General features: G+C 42.7%; 1 pseudogene; it reads left to right on the forward strand.

Moving 5' to 3' along the window:
- The first annotated feature begins 10,254 nt into the window (after window positions 1-10,254).
- Window positions 10,255-10,863, forward strand: LOC113899290 (annotated as a pseudogene).
- Window positions 10,864-11,247: the final 384 nt, after the last annotated feature.

Here is an 11,247-nt window from a genome sequence, read left to right on the forward strand (position 1 = left end):
ATATATATTTGTGGTGTGTATGTATGTATAAGAATGTGTGTGTATATATATATATATATATATATATATATATATATATATATGAATGTTATTTATCAGGTACTTTATCAGATTCTTTTCCTGTATAGGTTATTACAAAATACTGACTATAGTTCCCTGTGCTATACATTAGGTCCTGGTTGGTTATCTATTTTATATATAGCAATGTGTGTATGCTATGCTATGCTATGCTAAGTCGCCTCAATCGTGTCTGACTCTGTGTGACCCCATAGACGGCAGCCCAACAGGCTCCCCCGTCCCTGGGATTCTCTAGGCAAGAACACTGGAGTGGGGTTGCCATTTCCTTCTCCAATGCATGAAAGTGAAAAGTGAAAGTGAAGTCGCTCAGTCGTGTCCGACTCCTAGCGACCCCATGGACTGCAGCCTACCAGGCTCCTCTGTCCATGGGATTTTCCAGGCAAGAGTACTGGAGTGGGGTGCCATTGCCTTCTCGAATGTGTGCATGTTACCCCCAAATTCCTAATTTGTCTCTCCCCTTCCACCTTTCTCCTTTGATAACCATAAGTTTGTTTTCTATGTCTGTGAGTCTGTTACTCAGCCATAAAGAAGAATGAAATAATGCCATTTGCAGCAATATGGATGGACTTAAAGATTGTCCTACTGAGTGAGGTGAGTCACAGAGAGAAAGACAAATATCATATGGCATCCCTTCTTTGTGAAATCTAAGAAAAAAAAAGATACAAATGAACTTATTTACCCCCTTTCTTTTGGCAGGGACCCTTATCACTGCCCGTGTTCCAATTTTCATTTCCACATATAATAGCACCGTCACACTCTTTAGCTGGCATCTCTCTTCCAGGCTCCAGCCTCATTTTTCTAATTGTTCACTAAAACTGTTTACTTTGAAGTGTTCAGCAAAATTCATTCAGTCATTTAACAAGTGAATGAGAGCTGTTCATGTGATTGACATTGTGGAGATCCTGGTGAAGGAAGCAGCCCTTGTGGAGGTCCCTGCCTTTGTGGATCTTAAATTCTAGAGGCAAAGATAGAGTAACTGAAGCTAAATCTATAGTTGAATGGTGATAAGTGCTTCTCGGGGAAGGGAAATAGGGAATTTTGAGGGGAGAGTGATGACTTTAAAAATGGTCATCAGTGCGGGCCTTGCTGAAAAGGTGCTTTCTGAATTAAGACTGAAGGAGGTGAGGGAGCAAGATTAAGAATGCAGGTTTGAAATTCTCACATTTTTTCTTAATTTATCCCTCTCTGCATCTCCCCTGTGGTAACCATAAGTTTGTTTCCTATGTTTGTGAGTCGATTTCTGTTTTGTAAATAAGTTCATGTGTATCCTTTTTTTAGATTCCACCTATCTGTGATATATGTGATATTTTTCTTTCTCTGTCTGACTTCACTCAGTATGATAATCTCTAGTTGCATCTGTGTTAATGTAAATGACATTATCTCTTCCTTTTTATGGCTAAGTAGTATTCCATTGTATATATGTACCACATCTTTATCCATTCCATATCTTTATCTGCTTCCATACTGGACACTTAGGCCACTTTCATGTCTTGGCTATTATAATAGTGCTGCTATGCACAGTAGAGTGCACACATCTATTCAAATTATGTTTTCTCTAGATATATGCTGCAGAGTAGGATTGCAGGGATTTTATGGTATCTGTACTTCTAGATTTTCAAGGTTTGAGAGTCTTGCAAGAAATGCAGGAGGAAATTTTTTTTAAAAGGAGGCAGTGGATGTGTATCAAGCATCCATACCAAGGAGCTCTGAGACTAGTTCTCACCAGCACCTCAAGGTCAACATGCCAGAACCTAAACTTGTCACCTGCAGAAACAGCACAACTTTTTTCTTTCGGTGATTCCTTCCGTCACCATCACCAAACACAAGACCTGGCTCAGGCCAGTTACTCACTGTGCTTTTTAGAAGAACAAATGAACAGCTATTCTATGCTCTAGACGAACAAGGATAAATAAGAGTCCCCCCACTGAAGGAGCAAACACCCTGAGCAGAAAGACGGCATCTTAGTTTTGGTTCCCCCAGATGCAGGCCCTGGGTTAAGGATTTGGGTACAAGTCATTAACTTGGAAGGTAAAGGGAAATACTGGTAGGGGAGCAAGAAAGGGAGACTAGATTAGGAGAGCATACAATTAGAGTGTATTGTGGAGCCAGCTAGCACTTATCAAGCCAGGGAAACTCCAGGAGGCCAGACAGACACAGCTCAGATCCTGCCCCAAGACAGGCAAGCTAAGGTACTATACCCCAACTCCCATCAAGCTTTGGCTGAGGGCTAATCCTAGAGGGTATTATTTCCTGAGCCCCAGTAACAAGAGAAAGCCCTTGGGCAGCTACAAGATGCATATCGAAAGGATAAGGGGAAATGGCTACTGCTAATACAGTGGAATACTTATGACACCTAAGGTGACCTCTGCAGAAGTGTGGAAAAGCAAATGCAGTGTAATGCGATAAGTTAGTAACAGGGCTCAGCTGATATGAATCAGTCCCCACCTCATGACTGGGCTCAGCATGTCTATAAATGAACATTTGTTAAATAAGTGTACAAAGTACAATAAGAAATAGACCTGAGACAGCAACTATTTCCCAAAATGCATTTGCCGCAGAAACTGGCTAGCATTTTACCTTTTTCTTTTTTTCTTAGGAAACCTACATTTCCCAGCCTCCTTACCAGTTAGGTGAGGTCATGTGATTGAGTTCTGACCAATAGGATGTGGTCAAAAGGGATGTCACCACCTCCAGGCCTGGTCTACTAGACCCTCTCAAGCACAATCCTTCCTGCTTTCTCTTCTTCTGTCTTCATGAGATATCCTGAGGGCCTAAAAGATGGAAGGATTTGGGGTCCTTGAATTTGCCATTGGAGAACTGCCTTGAGGAACAGTTTCATCAGGGGACAATTCATGTTGGACATTTGTTGCAAAGGAAGTAAATTTGTATTGGATGAGGCCACTGAGATTTTGGACCTGTTTGGTGGAGCAGCTAGCCTACCCTAACACAGTGGGTATTCAGTACATATTTGTGAACACATGGCTGAATGAATGCTAATTGGAAGGGATGGTCTATTTCACTCTGCTCAAAGTTGGCAATGCTAGCGGGAAGCTTGAGAAAAGTGGAGTTTTGACAATAGCTGAAGGGAAAGGTGAAATGACATGAATAACCAATTTCATTTCACTCCTAGGGTCGCCCAAGGCCAAGCCTGCTATCACCCTATAAGCAAGGCCTGTATTATTTAAATTTCCCCTGCAGAAATATGAGCCCATTTTGCTCTATCTTATCCCCAACAAAAGTGGAAAAGGTTTGGCTTCCTGCCTGCATAAAATTACCTCTCATACACTTCATAGTTTTTGTTAAGTCACCCTCTCAGTGCTCCTAAGTTCTCATTTCATAAGTTAAATATGGAGATTAGTTTTGCAATTTCAGCCCTTTGGAAAATCCTCTTTGCAAGAGAATCAGTGGCTGAGGTTAAATTTACATGGAGTGGTTTTTTCCAGAGTTGGTTGGCTGATCCTTCTCGTCTTCCTTGACTCCTCCTTGAAGGAAGGAGGCTGAGGCACACTACAGCCTAGAGATTTTCAAATGGAAATACAGAGCTTAGAATAATAGAAGTATTAGACACTAGCTTTGTGCTTTACACTCTTGGTCTTACTTGATTCTGGCAACAATCCTATAAATAAATCTTATTATTCCCATTTAACAGATGGGAAAACTGAGGCAGAAATACATAGATGAATTCATGGACAAAAGGTCACACAGCTGATATGTTGTGGGAACACACAAATGTTCCCACATTTGAACAAAATGAACCCAGTGCTGTTCATTTTCACTATAATATGTTGTTCTGGTGCCACAAGCAGGTTATTTACTATTATAGTGTCCCCTCTTTCCTCCAAAAAGATAAAGTCCTACCCCAGCACCTAAGCGTATGAGCTTATTTAGAAATTGTATCTTTTGCAGACAATCAAGTTCAGATCAAGTTAGGATTTGAGAAAGGGTGCTACTCCAATATGACTGGCATCAGAAAAAGGGGGAATTTGCACACAGATATGTACACAAGGAAGATCACGTGAAGACAGAGTGAAAGACATCTGTAACCAAGGGAATCCAGAGGTGACCAGAAGCTAGGCGAGAAGGATAGAGAAGATTCTCTGTCACAGCTCTCAGAAAGAAACAGCCCTGATTTCAAACTTCTAGCCTCCAGAACCATGAGACAATACATTTCTGTTGTTAAGCCACCGATCTGTGGTCCTTGGTTGCAGCAGCCCCAGGAAACTCATGCAGTTAATGAGTGTATCTTGGAATCTCAGTGTTCTCATCTGCACAGAAGGAAGATGAGCAACGTCTAGTTTAGCAAGTTTCGGGGTGTGTTGAATGAGATAATACACACACTGCACCAAGAAGGATGCAGTGTACCAAGTGCACTCAAAGGGCTCAGTCGACAGCAGCGGTTATTATTAACATTGAAAGTGAAAGTCACTCAGTTGTGTCCTACTCTTTGCAACTCCATGGACAGTAGTCCGCCAGGCTCCTCCGTTCATGGGATTTCCCAGGCAAGAATACTGGAGTGGATAGGCATTTCCTTCTTCTGGGGATCTTCCCAACCCAGGGATCAAACCTGAGTCTCCTGCATTGCAGGCAAATTCTTTATTGTCTGAACCGCCAGGGAAGCCCAATTATTGTGTATGAAAAATTCTCCCTATGACATTGCAGAAAAGCCACCACTGGTTTTTTCCCCACCCCTTAATCACTCATGACTGAACAACTAACACTTCATTAATTATTTAACAAAATGAGTAGAAAGTCATTTATCTCACATGTTTGCATGAGGAATAAAAGAAAGCATCTAAGTTATTACTCCACTATCTATTTCTGTTCAGCTGCAAAGTGACATGATTATTTGCCCACATGGTCTTATTTCTTGCTGATGAAATGTTTATGAAGCTGTGACCCATGTGTCCTGTCTCTAAGCAGGGTTTCAGTCTCACAGACACAGTCCAACAACCAAAAACCATTTTCAGTATAACCCAAGTCCTTAAACCTGTTCCTCCAGCGCAGTGCATCAGCACCTTTCAAAGGTCCCTCTCTATTCCCACATTCTGCAGCCTGCTCCTTAGCTTCCAGCTCCCAGTTTCTCCAAAAAGCGCCACCTTCTGCCCTCTTCCACTCTATTCTGTCTCCCTCCCCATCCATATTCTGTGTTCCTGTCCCGACTCTGACCTTGAATGATAGAAGTTAAATCATGAGGCAAAGATGAAAGAAGGCGGGGTACCACCACTCTCTAGCGGCAGCAGAAGATGAAACTCTGAGAGCACTTGTGGCTTCATCATTCTTTGTCCCGTTACAAGGAGTGCATCCCCATCAAGCCATGCAATGAGATAGGGCTAATTTAATGAAAGGACAATGTCAAAAGTACAGTCAATATGATCTGAATTTAAATTCTATATCTGGAAAATGCTAGCTGGACATGGTACTTAACTTCTCTGAACCTCTGAATGCTTATCTGCAAAATGAGGCTACAAATGCACATTTCACAGAGTATGCTGAGGATTAGATGAGATCACAAATGTGAATCACTTGGCCAGAGCAGGCACATGCTTGCTGTTAATAATAACTACCAATTTATGAAACAAGCTTGATTCAGAGGATAATAGCAGCATGCCAATTTAGTTCTATTGGTGGTGTCCCTTTTTTATTTTTAAAAAGTTATTTATTTTTTAATTGAAGGATAAATGCTTTACAGACTTATGTTGGTCTCTGCCAAACATCAGCTTGAATCAGCCATAGGTGTACATATGTCCCCTCCCTCTTGAACCTCCCTCCATCCCCATCCTGCCCCTCTAGGTTGTTACGGAGTCCCTGTTTGGGTTCCCTGAGTCATATAGCAAATTTCCACTGGCTACCTATTTTACATATGGTAATGTAAGTTTCCATGTTACTCTCTCCATACATCCCACCCTCTCCTTGATTCAGAGGATAACAGTAGCATGCAAATTTAGTTTGATTGCTGGCATCCCTTTAAATGTATCTTTTAAGGTAAGTTCTCTTCCTTCCCCTGGAAGAAATTCAGGATGGACTCCAAGATTTTTTCTGGTCATTCTTAGATAATAAAATTCCTTCAATCAATCCAATTGCCCAAACAACCTGATCCAGTTCAGTTCAGTTCAGTCACTCAGTCGTGTCCAACTCTTTGCAACCCCATGAATTGCAGCACACCAGGCCTCCCTGTCCATCACCAACTCCCAGAGTTCACTCAGACTCACATCCATCGAGTCAGTGATGCCATCCAGGCATCTCATCCTCTGTCATCCCCTTCTCCTCCTGCCCCTAATCCCTCCCAGCATCAGAGTCTTTTCCAATGAGTCAACTCTTTGCATGAGGTGGCCAAAGTACTGGAGTTTCAGCTTTAGCATCATTCCTTCCAAAGAAATCCCAGGGCTGATCTCCTTCAGAATGGACTGGTTGGATCTCCTTGCAATCCAAGGGACTCTCAAGAGTCTTCTCCAACACCACAGTTCAAAAGCATCAATTCTTCGGTGCTCAGCCTTCTTCACAGCCCAACTCTTACATCCATACATGACCACTGGAAAAACCATAGCCCAGTGGTTTAAATGTCTAGTCCAGTGCATGGATCATAATTTTTCCCTCTTCTCGGGCAGACTAACTACTTACAGAGAGAATAATAACTTAGGTACCCTTTCTCCTGCCTGCTGTATGCATCCATCCCTCTCCAGCCTTACTGATCGAGGCTCTTCTCCACAAGGGCTGGAGCTACTGGAGGAGGAAGGAGGAAGATACGTTTGATTTGCTTAGAAAAGGAATGCTTTGATTGGTGTTGCAAATGGGCTCTTAGATGGCAATTCTTCAGAAGTCCTCCCACTCTTGTTGCTGGGAACAGCAACCTCATTGTCCAAAGACCTCTCATGACCTTCCCCTTCCTAGAGATAAAGCCAAGAAACCAGAGCATGGCCTTCAAGAATCCAGTGGGTGGCCCCATACCACACTTTCAGGCTTACCTCCTGCCTGCTCTTCCAGCTCCCATCACGTAGTCTTCATTGCAGCTTCATGAAACCTGCAGCTCTTTCCAGAACAGATCAGCCTCTTTTACACACTCCAGGCTATGTATTTGTAAAGGCAAATCCCTCCTCCTAGAACCCACGTCTCTTTCCTATTTCTGGCAAAGGGTAGCCCTTCTGTGAAGATATCAACTAAAACACTGTATAATGGGGTTTATACAGTGGTGGCTCAGTGGTAAAGAATCCTCATGACAATGCAGGAGACATGGGCTCGATCCCTTATCCAAGAAGATCCCATGTGCCATGTGGCAAAAGCCACCACAACTATTGACACTGTGCTCTGGAGCCTGAGAACCACAACTGCTCAGCCCAAGCACCATAAAAATGAATCCCATGTGCTCCGGAGCTCATGCTCTGCAGCAAGAGGAGCACCACGAGAAGCCCGTGCACCATCAAAGCCCACACAGCAGCAAAGACCCAGCACAGCCAAGAACAAATAAATAAATCATACTAAAACACTTTGACAAAGGAGCCCTTCCACCTAAGTGAGGCAATACATACATTAATCAATAGCGTTAGAGCAGCCAGCTAGCCATTTGAGGAAAAATACTTGATGCAAAATTTCTACCTCAGTATTTAATGGTGGAGTGTTGTTTTTCTTTGATGACTAGTGAGGCTGAATATATAGTTCACTTATTCATTGTTGGGTTTTCAGTTTTGTGACTTGCTTCCTTTTCAAGTCAAACTTGACTATTCATTGATTTCTTATAGATTGGTAAGGGGATTTTGAACACTGAGGACATTAGCTCTCTGTCTGTTATGTATGGTGCAGACCCCTGCCCCCCTCCATCTGTGCACTTTCATTTTAATTTTGCTTGTGATGTTGTTTAATAAATTACAATCTTAAACTTTTATGCCACTAGATCTATTAATCTTTTCCTTCATGACTTCTGATTTTGCTGTCATGCTTGGGAAGTCTTTATCCAACTCATGGCTATATGAATATTCTTCTAAATTCTCATCTTATGCATTAATTATTTGCTTTCTCCCCAGTTTTATGGAGACATAATTGATATTTAATACTGTGTAAGTTTAAAGTATACAATGTAATCCTTTGATAAATGTACATATTTTGAAATGATTACCACAATAAGGTTAGCTAACATTCATTATCTCACATAGTTTTTTTTCTTGTGATGAGAACTTTAAAGATCTACTCTCTTAGCCATTTTCAAATCTACAATAGAGTACTGTTAACTGTAGTCACCATGGCATATATTATATCCCCAGAACTTATTTATCTCATAGATTGAAGTTTGTACTTTTTGGCTCCCTTCATTCCTTTACCACACCTTTCACCCTCTGCCCTTGCCAATTACCAATCTGTTTTCTGTTTCTCTGAATTCATTTTTTAAAGCTTCTGCTTGTAAGTGAGATCATACATACTCTGTCTTTCTCTGTCTGACTTACTGTACTTAGCAATGCTCTCAAGGTCCATCCTTGTCGCAAATGGTGCTGTTTCCTTCCTTTTATGCCTGAGTAATATTCCTGTGTGTGTTGTATTTCCTTTATCCATTCATCTGTTGGTGGACACTTAGGTTGTTTCCATATCTTGGCTATTGTGAATACTGCTGCAATGAACATGGTGGTACCAAGATACCTTCTAGATGGTGTTTCTATTGTATCCAAGGGCAGGATGCCTTGATCAAATGGTAGTCCTGTTTTTGAGTTTCTGAAGAACTTCCTTAGTGCTTTCCATAGTGCCTATACCATAATTATTTGCTTTTAATTATTTAATTCTTCAGAGATAAAAGGACCTAAGCAACACTAAACTCTGCCAAGAAAATCATCCCCACCATACCCAGCAGCCCCAGCATGTCAGCAGAAGACCCCAGTAGCCAACAGGATAAAACAGACCAAATAATGGTACCCGGGAGACCTGCCTCATCATGGTCAGGTGGGAAATTGTAAAACATGAACTCTCCTTCCTTCTCCAAACATTTCTGCCCCTGTCCCAGTCCCAGGAAGATTAGATCCAAAGATAGGAAGAGAGTGGGATGTCCCAGAGACAGACTGCTTGCACTTCCTCAATCCCACATAGCGACAGAAGACAAATCAAAAAAAAACAAACTATCCCCCCGTCCTCATCTTGAGGTCCTCAAGCCACAGGCCTGGCATAAGTTGAAAATGGGAGATAATTTTGAATCAGACACTATGTTAGATTTTGAATAGACTGTAATATGTAACTACAATTACAGAGAAATTATGTCATCTGTTCAAAGTCTCTTCAAAGGATCTGATCTCCATTGAGAGAGAGACTTCGAGCATGTTTCAAAGGTGACATCGTTTCATTTGTGTCCCTCCTTTAATCGATAACATTTTTAAAAAAGAGGGTACAATGCAAAATAGCTAGAGAGTTCCAGACTTTACATGCACATCCAAAACTGTCCACAAGAAAAGAGGGATATTTACTTCTCCTCGTTATTAAGCCAAAATACCAAGCTTCACTCTGATTATACTAACTTGATTAGGCCTGAAACAACCAGCATTGCCAAGGCAAAAGTCAGTCCTGCTCCCTCCTCCAGCTTGTCTCTGAGACCAGGCACAAGCACAGCAGCCACTGCCGGACTCGGGAGTCTGCCAGTCAGTTGGTGTGTCTATTAAAAAGCAGAGACATCACTTTGCCAACAAAAGTCTGTCTAGTCAGAGCTATGGTTTTTCCATAGTCATGTGTGGATGTGAGAGTTGGACTATGAAGAAGGCTGAGTGCCAAAGAATTGATGCTTTTGAACTATGATGTTGAAGAAGACTCTTGCAAGCCCCTTGGACTGCAAGGAGATCCAACCAGTCAATCCTAAAGGAAATCAGTCGTGCATATTCATTGGAAGGACTGATGCTGAAGCTGAAGTGCCAATATTTTGGCCACCTGTTGGGAAGAACTGGCTCATTGGAAAAGACCCGGATGCTGGGAAAGATTGAGGGCAGGAGGAGAAGGGGACGACAGAGAATGAGATGGCTGGATGGCATCACTGACTCAATGGACATGAGTTTGAGTAAGTTCCAGGAGTTGGTGATGGACAGAGAGGCCTGGCATGCTACACTCCATGGGGTCACAGAGTCAGGCACGACTGAGCAACTGAACTGAACTGAACTGAAAGTTGGTGCTGGCCGGTTGGTGTGTCTCTGAAAAGTCGATGCCGTTGAACCTCCTGCCATGGCTAAGTAAGATCCGTTCAGTGTCCCCTCTGGTGGTCCTACCCTGGAGAACCGAGGGGCTGGTGAAGAGGACCCTGCCATGGCCTTCTTGGCATAGCAGGAGAGTGAGATTTTGGGCATCGAGAACGACAAGACCTTCACCATCCTGGAGGGTGGCAGTCCAGATGCTGATGACGGAGTGATGAATGGCAAATACTACCAGGAGACTACTGGGCTGACAGACAGTTACGCAGCTGTTTCACAAGTGGATCTGTTGCACTCAGACAGAACCTGAAAGTATCCCGTAAAGGAGAGAATAGCAAACTGAATGCTTGGAAGCCCTTGATGCCAATTCTTAGAAGCAGGAAGCAGAGTAGAAAGAAAAAGCCATCAAGGATCTGGACAAGTGGTATGCGAGGCAGGCTGGCAGCTCCAGAAGACAAAAGCCAACAACAGGGCAGCGGAAGAAGCCTTTGTACATGACATTGAGGAGTTGTCCCCAGGCACTGAGTGGGAACGGGCGGCCCAGCTGTGTGACTCTAACCCGAAGTCCAGCAAGCAGGCCAAAGACATCTCCCATGGGCATTCTGTCCTCATCTCCCTCAAGCAGGGCCCCCTGGTGCTTTGAAGAGCCACGGGTCTACAATATCTTAATAGTGAAGCTCTTCACGGTAATTGCATTAATTATGTTGAGTTGTTTTGGACCAAATCTTTTGTCTTTAGAGTTGATCATTCTTTGTGATTGCACATTTCCTTCAACTGTGTTCTCCCTGGCATTCAAAGAGGAGGGGAGGTGGTGGCAGAGGAAGGGAGGGAGGCCTCCCAAGGGCAGCCTCAACCTATGCTTTTGTGTATTATTTTGAGAATAAATTTGTTTCAAACAATAAAAAAATAAATAAGTCTGACCTGATTAGCTTAAGCTAGGTTTCTACCACCCCTGAGCCAATCACTGAAACGGAGCAGATGTCTCTAGTCCAGTAAGAATTCACCCCTGGAGAAAGTGAAGAAAATG

Source organism: Bos indicus x Bos taurus, chromosome 10, assembly GCF_003369695.1.
Source record: "Bos indicus x Bos taurus breed Angus x Brahman F1 hybrid chromosome 10, Bos_hybrid_MaternalHap_v2.0, whole genome shotgun sequence".
NCBI classification, from domain to species: domain Eukaryota; kingdom Metazoa; phylum Chordata; class Mammalia; order Artiodactyla; family Bovidae; genus Bos; species Bos indicus x Bos taurus.